Genomic DNA, 18,459 nt, shown 5'->3' with positions numbered 1-18,459 from the left:
TACTCGCACAAGATTTGGAGCATAAATATTGATTAAATCAACCACTCTTCATCAAGATCTATTTTAAATGTAAAATTCTACCCTTATGAAACATTTCATGTGCCACTTGATTTTTCACCTCTCTCACTACTAAAACATCAACACCAGCCCTCCTAATGACGGCATTGCTATCAAATATGTCACCATTACAAATCTCATTTTCTCTGATACATTCAGTAAACTCATCATCCCAAAAGGCTTCTTGCAATAATAAAATATGGCCTCTTATTTTTTAGAAATATTTCTAAAACAGACTTTCGCTTATTCAAATCTAGCATGCCGTTTACAATTAGAGATACAATATATAAGGCCATTATAATGATTAGTGTGTTTAAAGTATTAAATTATGTCGCATGTTTTATCATTTCCATGAATACTAGAAATTATTTAATGGATTTGAGACGCATGCTATTCGTTTTCAGTCTAGGTACTGTATTAAACCGTCTTCTCCAACTGTGTATGACTTTGAAAGTGTCTATATCAGTACTGTTATTTCCATTTCCGTTTACCTGAAAACTCTGAACATCGTTTGCCTTTCAACAGCGACTTCAACTACCATCCTACTGTCATCACTTCCTGGATCCGTCACCGATCTATCACTAACAGTACGCCTGTTGTTTCGTTCTTCCTCCGATTCTATTTCTTGTTCGGTCTTATCGACTCTGCTTCCCACAGTTTCCTCCCCTCTTTCTTCACTATAATTATCCTGTATTTAATTCTCAACGTCTTCTTCATCATCTTCGGCAAGCTGTAACTCCAATGATTGTTCCTCCCTCTTAGCATCACCAATCTGCGGATTCACTTCCACAATGTCCTCTCTGTAACATGTACATGTTTGGGCTTCCTTGTGGCATTTGTCGCATATCCTTCATTGACACATAAAGAAAACCTTCCACAACTGTCAAATCTTTGCCGTTTGCTATTCATAGCTACATGGCTCTTCTCCCCACACTTATAGCACACAAAATCCAGTCACCTTTTCATAAGCTGGCTCGGATCTAGACATCGAGAACACACCTTTACTTTATTACTGTGCAATACCCCAAAATATGTTTATTATTTATTTTCATGTTTGCCTAAAGTTCTAACTGATAGCTTTCTATATTAGGTTTAAGGTAAACTTATGAATTACTCCTCGTGCTCACTGCTATAACGAAGATAAGACACATACCAAAGTGTGCTTCAGCTGATTGTGGATCTTTCACTTCACCTTCTAGATCTCAAATATAACGTATATTGAATCATGATTTTGGTAACATAAAGTTTTGATATTGAATTGTTAAACTTTTAAAAAATAATAGCACAGACTTTATTTCGTTACTCCAGATAAGAAATGAAAGAGAAGGAGAAAAAATAAAGGTAAATAAAGAAATAGAGAGGAAAATAGTAACGAAAATGAAAACTATTGGCCACAGGGGGGATCGAACCCACGACCTTCGCGTTATTAGCACGACGCTCTAACCAACTGAGCTATGCGGCCACTTGCTAATCAAAATCCTCCTACACAATCTAGAAATACAGATGGAGTACATACTTTCACACAATGAATGATTAGCAAAAGGAACCACACAATTAGGGTACGTAAAAGCATTGCCAACGTGTATGTTAATAGTATAAAATATATGGAAATAATGTAAAATGCATAACTCCCATATTATAACAAATATTGGTCTTTTCATAATTGCCGAATGTGCTAACGTTAACACATTGCGTGTTGTTTTAAGTAAAGTCATAAATTACTCCTCGAGCTTTTGGAGAGAACGAAGATAAGACACATACCAAGGTGGCTCTTGGTTAGTCGTGGATGTCTCACTTCCACTTGCAGGTCTCATATATATCTTAGATGGTCCTCTGAATCAGGTTTTGGGTAGCAGACTAACGCAGCTTTTAGAATTGAATAATATAGTTTTACGAGATAACTAGGTACAGATTTTGTGCCTTTACAAATGGAAATTGAAATTTGTGCTGCAGAATAGAAATGAAAGAGACGTATGAGAAAATAAAATAAGTATGGCCAAAGGGGCGATCGAAGCCACGAACTTCGCATGGTCAACGTGTGTGTTATCATTATAAAAATCTATTGAACCAATGTAAAATGCATAATTCGGAAATTATAAAAGAAAACATATCTTACTATCCTCTTGGACACTTCAATATACAGTTTGACAATATGATTTCAGCAAAAATTGTTGAGGTTAAACAGTTGCTATGCTCTATACTGATTTCTATGAATGTGCATTCTTATTACCAACTGATTGGGAAATGAACATTGGCAGTATAGTAAGTTAAAATAATAATTTACCAAAGTTCATCAAGTTCATTTTTACTTAGGACACACTCGTCTATAAAGTATAACGTGATAAGAAATATAACAGCAGCAATCGCTAAGCAATCTGTAATATTTGGCGAAACGACAGGCAACCATGATGATAATTATGAAACAAATGAAGTAGACATGCCTACAGTATCCAGAAACTAGTGTGCCTCATGGTGGGAAATCTACAGATCACGAAGCTAATAGGCAAGGTTTTATCATGTTGACTACGCTTTCAGGAGTTATCTGATGCAAATTCAGCTCTAGCATATTTACTATCTAGCATCCCGCCCTAAAGCCCTGATCGATTCAAATTGACCAGTAAATAATTACCTACTACTGGAACTGACATATGAACTACTGCTACTCCTAGCAGTTTTAATAATGATAATATTAATAATAATAGTAAGAGTAAATTTATCGTCAAGAAAGAAAAAGAGACAAGCCTAACTCAGCATGATTAAAATCAGATCTCCACTGTCATACTGTAACGTATCAAGGGTAAAGACCAAATAAAATGGAATATATGGACAGCTCACGCCTTCTTCAGCTACTAGATGTCTCCAATGTATTGTAGTGTCAAGAAATGGTGTGTTCACCACAACCGTTCTTATTTAGATTATAAAAGCACAAAGCAAAAGAATTATAAAAGCCAAAACATCTTATTATACAACGTCCAGGCTTGTATGTGTTTTCTCACAAAATGTAGTCCTCAAAATAATGAAATATAATATTTTAAAATATGCAGACCATATATTTGATGGTCAATGGCTTGTGAAAATCAGCATAAATATTGTTGTTGTTGTTATAGGGTTTAACGCCATTTTTCAGCACAAGATAGGCTATACATGGCGGCCAGTATTAATGGTGGAGGAAGAACCGGGAAAACCCCAGAAAGAACCACCGACCCACGAGAAGCTACCGGCAAGCTTTCTCACGTATCTACATTTGACGAGCCCGAGACTCGAACCCACGCAGACAGAGGTGAGATGGCAGTGATCAGTGACGGACAGCGCTTTAGACCACTCGGCAGCATAAATATTCAATTTATCATAGTTCGCATAACCTCTAACTCAAATAATCCCATTTTCCAAACTAATCTTGCATAGAAAAGTAAGTTAATAGTTTTCCAAATTTGTTCATTTTGACGCACCGAAGTGTTAATGATGTTGTGCATCCAGTCAAAGTTCGGAACCATACCCAGGTTTGCGTTATAGAGTTCAATGCTAAATAAGTTAGATGCACAGTCTGGAACCGGATGCAAATAGTGTGTCGCCTTTGTTGGCTGAGGCACAGTTTGTCCTTTACAGCAACGTGGACATAGAATACAATTTATTTTGCTATATGTTCACTACATTTGTTTCTCAATACTGACCTTTCCACTGTGTGACAATCAATACAATCATATGTTAATTTAAGATACCGTCAAAGATGATATCACGGTGAAGTTCTTGTCAAAGGTTGACCTGCATTTGTTTGAGAGGCTGGACTGTCAACAGAGCAGCATGTAAATAGAACACATATTTCACTTCAGGACCATCACCAAAGCCTTATAACACACTAGTCACTGTCGCCAAAATACAAAGAGAAAACCACACCTAGAACTCATATTCTTCAGAATAAACAATTACCTTTAAATCCCTACAAGAAATGCATATATATAACTCTTCTATCCCCACCAAAATAAGAGGAAAAAATGTACTGAAAATAGACGAAAACTGCTAGAACTACAATGGTGGGTACTGAACTCGAAGTACTAATTGTGACCTGATTCCAAATAGTCTGGGACCGAATGTCAATAGTGTGTCGAGTAGGTTAAATGCGACAATGTGTGTCGTTTTGTATTTCTATCATAACTAATTTTAGAAAGCCCTGTTAAGGTTTTGTTATGTCGATCAATTCCAGATAAAGCGTTATTGAACGCACCAACCAAGATAGTGTTATCGCTAGTATTGTTATGCAAATATGTGTTTGATCTCATTAAAAGGTATACCTTACTCGCACAAGATTTGGAGCATAAATATTGATTAAATCAACCACTCTTCATCAAGATCTATTTTAAATGTAAAATTCTACCCTTATGAAACATTTCATGTGCCACTTGATTTTTCACCTCTCTCACTACTAAAACATCAACACCAGCCCTCCTAATGACGGCATTGCTATCAAATATGTCACCATTACAAATCTCATTTTCTCTGATACATTCAGTAAACTCATCATCCCAAAAGGCTTCTTGCAATAATAAAATATGGCCTCTTATTTTTTAGAAATATTTCTAAAACAGACTTTCGCTTATTCAAATCTAGCATGCCGTTTACAATTAGAGATACAATATATAAGGCCATTATAATGATTAGTGTGTTTAAAGTATTAAATTATGTCGCATGTTTTATCATTTCCATGAATACTAGAAATTATTTAATGGATTTGAGACGCATGCTATTCGTTTTCAGTCTAGGTACTGTATTAAACCGTCTTCTCCAACTGTGTATGACTTTGAAAGTGTCTATATCAGTACTGTTATTTCCATTTCCGTTTACCTGAAAACTCTGAACATCGTTTGCCTTTCAACAGCGACTTCAACTACCATCCTACTGTCATCACTTCCTGGATCCGTCACCGATCTATCACTAACAGTACGCCTGTTGTTTCGTTCTTCCTCCGATTCTATTTCTTGTTCGGTCTTATCGACTCTGCTTCCCACAGTTTCCTCCCCTCTTTCTTCACTATAATTATCCTGTATTTAATTCTCAACGTCTTCTTCATCATCTTCGGCAAGCTGTAACTCCAATGATTGTTCCTCCCTCTTAGCATCACCAATCTGCGGATTCACTTCCACAATGTCCTCTCTGTAACATGTACATGTTTGGGCTTCCTTGTGGCATTTGTCGCATATCCTTCATTGACACATAAAGAAAACCTTCCACAACTGTCAAATCTTTGCCGTTTGCTATTCATAGCTACATGGCTCTTCTCCCCACACTTATAGCACACAAAATCCAGTCACCTTTTCATAAGCTGGCTCGGATCTAGACATCGAGAACACACCTTTACTTTATTACTGTGCAATACCCCAAAATATGTTTATTATTTATTTTCATGTTTGCCTAAAGTTCTAACTGATAGCTTTCTATATTAGGTTTAAGGTAAACTTATGAATTACTCCTCGTGCTCACTGCTATAACGAAGATAAGACACATACCAAAGTGTGCTTCAGCTGATTGTGGATCTTTCACTTCACCTTCTAGATCTCAAATATAACGTATTTTGAATCATGATTTTGGTAACATAAAGTTTTAATATTGAATTGTTAAACTTTTAAAAAATAATAGCACAGACTTTATTTCGTTACTCCAGATAAGAAATGAAAGAGAAGGAGAAAAAATAAAGGTAAATAAAGAAATAGAGAGGAAAATAGTAACGAAAATGAAAACTATTGGCCACAGGGGGGATCGAACCCACGACCTTCGCGTTATTAGCACGACGCTCTAACCAACTGAGCTATGCGGCCACTTGCTAATCAAAATCCTCCTACACAATCTAGAAATACAGATGGAGTACATACTTTCACACAATGAATGATTAGCAAAAGGAACCACACAATTAGGGTACGTAAAAGCATTGCCAACGTGTATGTTAATAGTATAAAATATATGGAAATAATGTAAAATGCATAACTCCCATATTATAACAAATATTGGTCTTTTCATAATTGCCGAATGTGCTAACGTTAACACATTGCGTGTTGTTTTAAGTAAAGTCATAAATTACTCCTCGAGCTTTTGGAGAGAACGAAGATAAGACACATACCAAGGTGGCTCTTGGTTAGTCGTGGATGTCTCACTTCCACTTGCAGGTCTCATATATATCTTAGATGGTCCTCTGAATCAGGTTTTGGGTAGCAGACTAACGCAGCTTTTAGAATTGAATAATATAGTTTTACGAGATAACTAGGTACAGATTTTGTGCCTTTACAAATGGAAATTGAAATTTGTGCTGCAGAATAGAAATGAAAGAGACGTATGAGAAAATAAAATAAGTATGGCCAAAGGGGCGATCGAAGCCACGAACTTCGCATGGTCAACGTGTGTGTTATCATTATAAAAATCTATTGAACCAATGTAAAATGCATAATTCGGAAATTATAAAAGTAAACATATCTTACTATCCTCTTGGACACTTCAATATACAGTTTGACAATATGATTTCAGCAAAAATTGTTGAGGTTAAACAGTTGCTATGCTCTATACTGATTTTTATGAATGTGCATTCTTATTACCAACTGATTGGGAAATGAACATTGGCAGTATAGTAAGTTAAAATAATAATTTACCAAAGTTCATCAAGTTCATTTTTACTTAGGACACACTCGTCTATAAAGTATAACGTGATAAGAAATATAACAGCAGCAATCGCTAAGCAATCTGTAATATTTGGCGAAACGACAGGCAACCATGATGATAATTATGAAACAAATGAAGTAGACATGCCTACAGTATCCAGAAACTAGTGTGCCTCATGGTGGGAAATCTACAGATCACGAAGCTAATAGGCAAGGTTTTGTCATGTTGACTACGCTTTCAGGAGTTATCTGATGCAAATAAATTCAGCTCTAGCATATTTACTATCTAGCATCCCGCCCTAAAGCCCTGATCGATTCAAATTGACCAGTAAATAATTACCTACTACTGGAACTGACATATGAACTACTGCTACTCCTAGCAGTTTTAATAATGATAATATTAATAATAATAGTAAGAGTAAATTTATCGTCAAGAAAGAAAAAGAGACAAGCCTAACTCAGCATGATTAAAATCAGATCTCCACTGTCATACTGTAACGTATCAAGGGTAAAGACCAAATAAAATGGAATATATGGACAGCTCACGCCTTCTTCAGCTACTAGATGTCTCCAATGTATTGTAGTGTCAAGAAATGGTGTGTTCACCACAACCGTTCTTATTTAGATTATAAAAGCACAAAGCAAAAGAATTATAAAAGCCAAAACATCTTATTATACAACGTCCAGGCTTGTATGTGTTTTCTCACAAAATGTAGTCCTCAAAATAATGAAATATAATATTTTAAAATATGCAGACCATATATTTGATGGTCAATGGCTTGTGAAAATCAGCATAAATATTGTTGTTGTTGTTATAGGGTTTAACGCCATTTTTCAGCACAAGAGAGGCTATACATGGCGGCCAGTATTAATGGTGGAGGAAGAACCGGGAAAACCCCGGAAAGAACCACCGACCCACAAGAAGCTACCGGCAAGCTTTCTCACGTATCTACATTTGACGAGCCCGAGACTCGAACCCACGCAGACAGAGGTGAGATGGCAGTGATCAGTGACGGACAGCGCTTTAGACCACTCGGCAGCATAAATATTCAATTTATCATAGTTCGCATAACCTCTAACTCAAATAATCCCATTTTCCAAACTAATCTTGCATAGAAAAGTAAGTTAATAGTTTTCCAAATTTGTTCATTTTGACGCACCGAAGTGTTAATGATGTTGTGCATCCAGTCAAAGTTCGGAACCATACCCAGGTTTGCGTTATAGAGTTCAATGCTAAATAAGTTAGATGCACAGTCTGGAACCGGATGCAAATAGTGTGTCGCCTTTGTTGGCTGAGGCACAGTTTGTCCTTTACAGCAACGTGGACATAGAATACAATTTATTTTGCTATATGTTCACTACATTTGTTTCTCAATACTGACCTTTCCACTGTGTGACAATCAATACAATCATATGTTAATTTAAGATACCGTCAAAGATGATATCACGGTGAAGTTCTTGTCAAAGGTTGACCTGCATTTGTTTGAGAGGCTGGACTGTCAACAGAGCAGCATGTAAATAGAACACATATTTCACTTCAGGACCATCACCAAAGCCTTATAACACACTAGTCACTGTCGCCAAAATACAAAGAGAAAACCACACCTAGAACTCATATTCTTCAGAATAAACAATTACCTTTAAATCCCTACAAGAAATGCATATATATAACTCTTCTATCCCCACCAAAATAAGAGGAAAAAATGTACTGAAAATAGACGAAAACTGCTAGAACTACAATGGTGGGTACTGAACTCGAAGTACTAATTGTGACCTGATTCCAAATAGTCTGGGACCGAATGTCAATAGTGTGTCGAGTAGGTTAAATGCGACAATGTGTGTCGTTTTGTATTTCTATCATAACTAATTTTAGAAAGCCCTGTTAAGGTTTTGTTATGTCGATCAATTCCAGATAAAGCGTTATTGAACGCACCAACCAAGATAGTGTTATCGCTAGTATTGTTATGCAAATATGTGTTTGATCTCATTAAAAGGTATACCTTACTCGCACAAGATTTGGAGCATAAATATTGATTAAATCAACCACTCTTCATCAAGATCTATTTTAAATGTAAAATTCTACCCTTATGAAACATTTCATGTGCCACTTGATTTTTCACCTCTCTCACTACTAAAACATCAACACCAGCCCTCCTAATGACGGCATTGCTATCAAATATGTCACCATTACAAATCTCATTTTCTCTGATACATTCAGTAAACTCATCATCCCAAAAGGCTTCTTGCAATAATAAAATATGGCCTCTTATTTTTTAGAAATATTTCTAAAACAGACTTTCGCTTATTCAAATCTAGCATGCCGTTTACAATTAGAGATACAATATATAAGGCCATTATAATGATTAGTGTGTTTAAAGTATTAAATTATGTCGCATGTTTTATCATTTCCATGAATACTAGAAATTATTTAATGGATTTGAGACGCATGCTATTCGTTTTCAGTCTAGGTACTGTATTAAACCGTCTTCTCCAACTGTGTATGACTTTGAAAGTGTCTATATCAGTACTGTTATTTCCATTTCCGTTTACCTGAAAACTCTGAACATCGTTTGCCTTTCAACAGCGACTTCAACTACCATCCTACTGTCATCACTTCCTGGATCCGTCACCGATCTATCACTAACAGTACGCCTGTTGTTTCGTTCTTCCTCCGATTCTATTTCTTGTTCGGTCTTATCGACTCTGCTTCCCACAGTTTCCTCCCCTCTTTCTTCACTATAATTATCCTGTATTTAATTCTCAACGTCTTCTTCATCATCTTCGGCAAGCTGTAACTCCAATGATTGTTCCTCCCTCTTAGCATCACCAATCTGCGGATTCACTTCCACAATGTCCTCTCTGTAACATGTACATGTTTGGGCTTCCTTGTGGCATTTGTCGCATATCCTTCATTGACACATAAAGAAAACCTTCCACAACTGTCAAATCTTTGCCGTTTGCTATTCATAGCTACATGGCTCTTCTCCCCACACTTATAGCACACAAAATCCAGTCACCTTTTCATAAGCTGGCTCGGATCTAGACATCGAGAACACACCTTTACTTTATTACTGTGCAATACCCCAAAATATGTTTATTATTTATTTTCATGTTTGCCTAAAGTTCTAACTGATAGCTTTCTATATTAGGTTTAAGGTAAACTTATGAATTACTCCTCGTGCTCACTGCTATAACGAAGATAAGACACATACCAAAGTGTGCTTCAGCTGATTGTGGATCTTTCACTTCACCTTCTAGATCTCAAATATAACGTATTTTGAATCATGATTTTGGTAACATAAAGTTTTAATATTGAATTGTTAAACTTTTAAAAAATAATAGCACAGACTTTATTTCGTTACTCCAGATAAGAAATGAAAGAGAAGGAGAAAAAATAAAGGTAAATAAAGAAATAGAGAGGAAAATAGTAACGAAAATGAAAACTATTGGCCACAGGGGGGATCGAACCCACGACCTTCGCGTTATTAGCACGACGCTCTAACCAACTGAGCTATGCGGCCACTTGCTAATCAAAATCCTCCTACACAATCTAGAAATACAGATGGAGTACATACTTTCACACAATGAATGATTAGCAAAAGGAACCACACAATTAGGGTACGTAAAAGCATTGCCAACGTGTATGTTAATAGTATAAAATATATGGAAATAATGTAAAATGCATAACTCCCATATTATAACAAATATTGGTCTTTTCATAATTGCCGAATGTGCTAACGTTAACACATTGCGTGTTGTTTTAAGTAAAGTCATAAATTACTCCTCGAGCTTTTGGAGAGAACGAAGATAAGACACATACCAAGGTGGCTCTTGGTTAGTCGTGGATGTCTCACTTCCACTTGCAGGTCTCATATATATCTTAGATGGTCCTCTGAATCAGGTTTTGGGTAGCAGACTAACGCAGCTTTTAGAATTGAATAATATAGTTTTACGAGATAACTAGGTACAGATTTTGTGCCTTTACAAATGGAAATTGAAATTTGTGCTGCAGAATAGAAATGAAAGAGACGTATGAGAAAATAAAATAAGTATGGCCAAAGGGGCGATCGAAGCCACGAACTTCGCATGGTCAACGTGTGTGTTATCATTATAAAAATCTATTGAACCAATGTAAAATGCATAATTCGGAAATTATAAAAGTAAACATATCTTACTATCCTCTTGGACACTTCAATATACAGTTTGACAATATGATTTCAGCAAAAATTGTTGAGGTTAAACAGTTGCTATGCTCTATACTGATTTTTATGAATGTGCATTCTTATTACCAACTGATTGGGAAATGAACATTGGCAGTATAGTAAGTTAAAATAATAATTTACCAAAGTTCATCAAGTTCATTTTTACTTAGGACACACTCGTCTATAAAGTATAACGTGATAAGAAATATAACAGCAGCAATCGCTAAGCAATCTGTAATATTTGGCGAAACGACAGGCAACCATGATGATAATTATGAAACAAATGAAGTAGACATGCCTACAGTATCCAGAAACTAGTGTGCCTCATGGTGGGAAATCTACAGATCACGAAGCTAATAGGCAAGGTTTTGTCATGTTGACTACGCTTTCAGGAGTTATCTGATGCAAATTCAGCTCTAGCATATTTACTATCTAGCATCCCGCCCTAAAGCCCTGATCGATTCAAATTGACCAGTAAATAATTACCTACTACTGGAACTGACATATGAACTACTGCTACTCCTAGCAGTTTTAATAATGATAATATTAATAATAATAGTAAGAGTAAATTTATCGTCAAGAAAGAAAAAGAGACAAGCCTAACTCAGCATGATTAAAATCAGATCTCCACTGTCATACTGTAACGTATCAAGGGTAAAGACCAAATAAAATGGAATATATGGACAGCTCACGCCTTCTTCAGCTACTAGATGTCTCCAATGTATTGTAGTGTCAAGAAATGGTGTGTTCACCACAACCGTTCTTATTTAGATTATAAAAGCACAAAGCAAAAGAATTATAAAAGCCAAAACATCTTATTATACAACGTCCAGGCTTGTATGTGTTTTCTCACAAAATGTAGTCCTCAAAATAATGAAATATAATATTTTAAAATATGCAGACCATATATTTGATGGTCAATGGCTTGTGAAAATCAGCATAAATATTGTTGTTGTTGTTATAGGGTTTAACGCCATTTTTCAGCACAAGAGAGGCTATACATGGCGGCCAGTATTAATGGTGGAGGAAGAACCGGGAAAACCCCGGAAAGAACCACCGACCCACAAGAAGCTACCGGCAAGCTTTCTCACGTATCTACATTTGACGAGCCCGAGACTCGAACCCACGCAGACAGAGGTGAGATGGCAGTGATCAGTGACGGACAGCGCTTTAGACCACTCGGCAGCATAAATATTCAATTTATCATAGTTCGCATAACCTCTAACTCAAATAATCCCATTTTCCAAACTAATCTTGCATAGAAAAGTAAGTTAATAGTTTTCCAAATTTGTTCATTTTGACGCACCGAAGTGTTAATGATGTTGTGCATCCAGTCAAAGTTCGGAACCATACCCAGGTTTGCGTTATAGAGTTCAATGCTAAATAAGTTAGATGCACAGTCTGGAACCGGATGCAAATAGTGTGTCGCCTTTGTTGGCTGAGGCACAGTTTGTCCTTTACAGCAACGTGGACATAGAATACAATTTATTTTGCTATATGTTCACTACATTTGTTTCTCAATACTGACCTTTCCACTGTGTGACAATCAATACAATCATATGTTAATTTAAGATACCGTCAAAGATGATATCACGGTGAAGTTCTTGTCAAAGGTTGACCTGCATTTGTTTGAGAGGCTGGACTGTCAACAGAGCAGCATGTAAATAGAACACATATTTCACTTCAGGACCATCACCAAAGCCTTATAACACACTAGTCACTGTCGCCAAAATACAAAGAGAAAACCACACCTAGAACTCATATTCTTCAGAATAAACAATTACCTTTAAATCCCTACAAGAAATGCATATATATAACTCTTCTATCCCCACCAAAATAAGAGGAAAAAATGTACTGAAAATAGACGAAAACTGCTAGAACTACAATGGTGGGTACTGAACTCGAAGTACTAATTGTGACCTGATTCCAAATAGTCTGGGACCGAATGTCAATAGTGTGTCGAGTAGGTTAAATGCGACAATGTGTGTCGTTTTGTATTTCTATCATAACTAATTTTAGAAAGCCCTGTTAAGGTTTTGTTATGTCGATCAATTCCAGATAAAGCGTTATTGAACGCACCAACCAAGATAGTGTTATCGCTAGTATTGTTATGCAAATATGTGTTTGATCTCATTAAAAGGTATACCTTACTCGCACAAGATTTGGAGCATAAATATTGATTAAATCAACCACTCTTCATCAAGATCTATTTTAAATGTAAAATTCTACCCTTATGAAACATTTCATGTGCCACTTGATTTTTCACCTCTCTCACTACTAAAACATCAACACCAGCCCTCCTAATGACGGCATTGCTATCAAATATGTCACCATTACAAATCTCATTTTCTCTGATACATTCAGTAAACTCATCATCCCAAAAGGCTTCTTGCAATAATAAAATATGGCCTCTTATTTTTTAGAAATATTTCTAAAACAGACTTTCGCTTATTCAAATCTAGCATGCCGTTTACAATTAGAGATACAATATATAAGGCCATTATAATGATTAGTGTGTTTAAAGTATTAAATTATGTCGCATGTTTTATCATTTCCATGAATACTAGAAATTATTTAATGGATTTGAGACGCATGCTATTCGTTTTCAGTCTAGGTACTGTATTAAACCGTCTTCTCCAACTGTGTATGACTTTGAAAGTGTCTATATCAGTACTGTTATTTCCATTTCCGTTTACCTGAAAACTCTGAACATCGTTTGCCTTTCAACAGCGACTTCAACTACCATCCTACTGTCATCACTTCCTGGATCCGTCACCGATCTATCACTAACAGTACGCCTGTTGTTTCGTTCTTCCTCCGATTCTATTTCTTGTTCGGTCTTATCGACTCTGCTTCCCACAGTTTCCTCCCCTCTTTCTTCACTATAATTATCCTGTATTTAATTCTCAACGTCTTCTTCATCATCTTCGGCAAGCTGTAACTCCAATGATTGTTCCTCCCTCTTAGCATCACCAATCTGCGGATTCACTTCCACAATGTCCTCTCTGTAACATGTACATGTTTGGGCTTCCTTGTGGCATTTGTCGCATATCCTTCATTGACACATAAAGAAAACCTTCCACAACTGTCAAATCTTTGCCGTTTGCTATTCATAGCTACATGGCTCTTCTCCCCACACTTATAGCACACAAAATCCAGTCACCTTTTCATAAGCTGGCTCGGATCTAGACATCGAGAACACACCTTTACTTTATTACTGTGCAATACCCCAAAATATGTTTATTATTTATTTTCATGTTTGCCTAAAGTTCTAACTGATAGCTTTCTATATTAGGTTTAAGGTAAACTTATGAATTACTCCTCGTGCTCACTGCTATAACGAAGATAAGACACATACCAAAGTGTGCTTCAGCTGATTGTGGATCTTTCACTTCACCTTCTAGATCTCAAATATAACGTATTTTGAATCATGATTTTGGTAACATAAAGTTTTAATATTGAATTGTTAAACTTTTAAAAAATAATAGCACAGACTTTATTTCGTTACTCCAGATAAGAAATGAAAGAGAAGGAGAAAAAATAAAGGTAAATAAAGAAATAGAGAGGAAAATAGTAACGAAAATGAAAACTATTGGCCACAGGGGGGATCGAACCCACGACCTTCGCGTTATTAGCACGACGCTCTAACCAACTGAGCTATGCGGCCACTTGCTAATCAAAATCCTCCTACACAATCTAGAAATACAGATGGAGTACATACTTTCACACAATGAATGATTAGCAAAAGGAACCACACAATTAGGGTACGTAAAAGCATTGCCAACGTGTATGTTAATAGTATAAAATATATGGAAATAATGTAAAATGCATAACTCCCATATTATAACAAATATTGGTCTTTTCATAATTGCCGAATGTGCTAACGTTAACACATTGCGTGTTGTTTTAAGTAAAGTCATAAATTACTCCTCGAGCTTTTGGAGAGAACGAAGATAAGACACATACCAAGGTGGCTCTTGGTTAGTCGTGGATGTCTCACTTCCACTTGCAGGTCTCATATATATCTTAGATGGTCCTCTGAATCAGGTTTTGGGTAGCAGACTAACGCAGCTTTTAGAATTGAATAATATAGTTTTACGAGATAACTAGGTACAGATTTTGTGCCTTTACAAATGGAAATTGAAATTTGTGCTGCAGAATAGAAATGAAAGAGACGTATGAGAAAATAAAATAAGTATGGCCAAAGGGGCGATCGAAGCCACGAACTTCGCATGGTCAACGTGTGTGTTATCATTATAAAAATCTATTGAACCAATGTAAAATGCATAATTCGGAAATTATAAAAGTAAACATATCTTACTATCCTCTTGGACACTTCAATATACAGTTTGACAATATGATTTCAGCAAAAATTGTTGAGGTTAAACAGTTGCTATGCTCTATACTGATTTTTATGAATGTGCATTCTTATTACCAACTGATTGGGAAATGAACATTGGCAGTATAGTAAGTTAAAATAATAATTTACCAAAGTTCATCAAGTTCATTTTTACTTAGGACACACTCGTCTATAAAGTATAACGTGATAAGAAATATAACAGCAGCAATCGCTAAGCAATCTGTAATATTTGGCGAAACGACAGGCAACCATGATGATAATTATGAAACAAATGAAGTAGACATGCCTACAGTATCCAGAAACTAGTGTGCCTCATGGTGGGAAATCTACAGATCACGAAGCTAATAGGCAAGGTTTTGTCATGTTGACTACGCTTTCAGGAGTTATCTGATGCAAATTCAGCTCTAGCATATTTACTATCTAGCATCCCGCCCTAAAGCCCTGATCGATTCAAATTGACCAGTAAATAATTACCTACTACTGGAACTGACATATGAACTACTGCTACTCCTAGCAGTTTTAATAATGATAATATTAATAATAATAGTAAGAGTAAATTTATCGTCAAGAAAGAAAAAGAGACAAGCCTAACTCAGCATGATTAAAATCAGATCTCCACTGTCATACTGTAACGTATCAAGGGTAAAGACCAAATAAAATGGAATATATGGACAGCTCACGCCTTCTTCAGCTACTAGATGTCTCCAATGTATTGTAGTGTCAAGAAATGGTGTGTTCACCACAACCGTTCTTATTTAGATTATAAAAGCACAAAGCAAAAGAATTATAAAAGCCAAAACATCTTATTATACAACGTCCAGGCTTGTATGTGTTTTCTCACAAAATGTAGTCCTCAAAATAATGAAATATAATATTTTAAAATATGCAGACCATATATTTGATGGTCAATGGCTTGTGAAAATCAGCATAAATATTGTTGTTGTTGTTATAGGGTTTAACGCCATTTTTCAGCACAAGAGAGGCTATACATGGCGGCCAGTATTAATGGTGGAGGAAGAACCGGGAAAACCCCGGAAAGAACCACCGACCCACAAGAAGCTACCGGCAAGCTTTCTCACGTATCTACATTTGACGAGCCCGAGACTCGAACCCACGCAGACAGAGGTGAGATGGCAGTGATCAGTGACGGACAGCGCTTTAGACCACTCGGCAGCATAAATATTCAATTTATCATAGTTCGCATAACCTCTAACTCAAATAATCCCATTTTCCAAACTAATCTTGCATAGAAAAGTAAGTTAATAGTTTTCCAAATTTGTTCATTTTGACGCACCGAAGTGTTAATGATGTTGTGCATCCAGTCAAAGTTCGGAACCATACCCAGGTTTGCGTTATAGAGTTCAATGCTAAATAAGTTAGATGCACAGTCTGGAACCGGATGCAAATAGTGTGTCGCCTTTGTTGGCTGAGGCACAGTTTGTCCTTTACAGCAACGTGGACATAGAATACAATTTATTTTGCTATATGTTCACTACATTTGTTTCTCAATACTGACCTTTCCACTGTGTGACAATCAATACAATCATATGTTAATTTAAGATACCGTCAAAGATGATATCACGGTGAAGTTCTTGTCAAAGGTTGACCTGCATTTGTTTGAGAGGCTGGACTGTCAACAGAGCAGCATGTAAATAGAACACATATTTCACTTCAGGACCATCACCAAAGCCTTATAACACACTAGTCACTGTCGCCAAAATACAAAGAGAAAACCACACCTAGAACTCATATTCTTCAGAATAAACAATTACCTTTAAATCCCTACAAGAAATGCATATATATAACTCTTCTATCCCCACCAAAATAAGAGGAAAAAATGTACTGAAAATAGACGAAAACTGCTAGAACTACAATGGTGGGTACTGAACTCGAAGTACTAATTGTGACCTGATTCCAAATAGTCTGGGACCGAATGTCAATAGTGTGTCGAGTAGGTTAAATGCGACAATGTGTGTCGTTTTGTATTTCTATCATAACTAATTTTAGAAAGCCCTGTTAAGGTTTTGTTATGTCGATCAATTCCAGATAAAGCGTTATTGAACGCACCAACCAAGATAGTGTTATCGCTAGTATTGTTATGCAAATATGTGTTTGATCTCATTAAAAGGTATACCTTACTCGCACAAGATTTGGAGCATAAATATTGATTAAATCAACCACTCTTCATCAAGATCTATTTTAAATGTAAAATTCTACCCTTATGAAACATTTCATGTGCCACTTGATTTTTCACCTCTCTCACTACTAAAACATCAACACCAGCCCTCCTAATGACGGCATTGCTATCAAATATGTCACCATTACAAATCTCATTTTCTCTGATACATTCAGTAAACTCATCATCCCAAAAGGCTTCTTGCAATAATAAAATATGGCCTCTTATTTTTTAGAAATATTTCTAAAACAGACTTTCGCTTATTCAAATCTAGCATGCCGTTTACAATTAGAGATACAATATATAAGGCCATTATAATGATTAGTGTGTTTAAAGTATTAAATTATGTCGCATGTTTTATCATTTCCATGAATACTAGAAATTATTTAATGGATTTGAGACGCATGCTATTCGTTTTCAGTCTAGGTACTGTATTAAACCGTCTTCTCCAACTGTGTATGACTTTGAAAGTGTCTATATCAGTACTGTTATTTCCATTTCCGTTTACCTGAAAACTCTGAACATCGTTTGCCTTTCAACAGCGACTTCAACTACCATCCTACTGTCATCACTTCCTGGATCCGTCACCGATCTATCACTAACAGTACGCCTGTTGTTTCGTTCTTCCTCCGATTCTATTTCTTGTTCGGTCTTATCGACTCTGCTTCCCACAGTTTCCTCCCCTCTTTCTTCACTATAATTATCCTGTATTTAATTCTCAACGTCTTCTTCATCATCTTCGGCAAGCTGTAACTCCAATGATTGTTCCTCCCTCTTAGCATCACCAATCTGCGGATTCACTTCCACAATGTCCTCTCTGTAACATGTACATGTTTGGGCTTCCTTGTGGCATTTGTCGCATATCCTTCATTGACACATAAAGAAAACCTTCCACAACTGTCAAATCTTTGCCGTTTGCTATTCATAGCTACATGGCTCTTCTCCCCACACTTATAGCACACAAAATCCAGTCACCTTTTCATAAGCTGGCTCGGATCTAGACATCGAGAACACACCTTTACT

At 36.3% G+C, this 18,459-nt stretch overlaps 4 non-coding genes across 4 annotated transcripts; all 4 read right to left on the bottom strand.

Annotated features, from left to right (window-relative positions):
* Positions 1-1,445: 1,445 nt before the first annotated feature.
* On the bottom strand, positions 1,446-1,519 carry Trnai-aau (transfer RNA isoleucine (anticodon AAU)). The gene has a single exon. It is a non-coding gene; the product is annotated as a tRNA-Ile (tRNA).
* Positions 1,520-5,793: 4,274 nt separating this feature from the next.
* Trnai-aau (transfer RNA isoleucine (anticodon AAU)) lies at positions 5,794-5,867 on the bottom strand. Its single transcript has one exon. It is a non-coding gene; the product is annotated as a tRNA-Ile (tRNA).
* Positions 5,868-10,145: 4,278 nt separating this feature from the next.
* Trnai-aau (transfer RNA isoleucine (anticodon AAU)) lies at positions 10,146-10,219 on the bottom strand. The gene has a single exon. It is a non-coding gene; the product is annotated as a tRNA-Ile (tRNA).
* Positions 10,220-14,493: 4,274 nt separating this feature from the next.
* Trnai-aau (transfer RNA isoleucine (anticodon AAU)) lies at positions 14,494-14,567 on the bottom strand. The gene has a single exon. It is a non-coding gene; the product is annotated as a tRNA-Ile (tRNA).
* Positions 14,568-18,459: the final 3,892 nt, after the last annotated feature.

Source organism: Sinohyriopsis cumingii, chromosome 14 (genome assembly GCF_028554795.1).
Source record: "Sinohyriopsis cumingii isolate HCF-2022 chromosome 14, ASM2855479v2, whole genome shotgun sequence".
Taxonomy (NCBI): domain Eukaryota; kingdom Metazoa; phylum Mollusca; class Bivalvia; order Unionida; family Unionidae; genus Sinohyriopsis; species Sinohyriopsis cumingii.
Note: the sequence above shows the minus strand (reverse complement) of the source record. Positions and strands in the feature narration are given on the sequence as shown.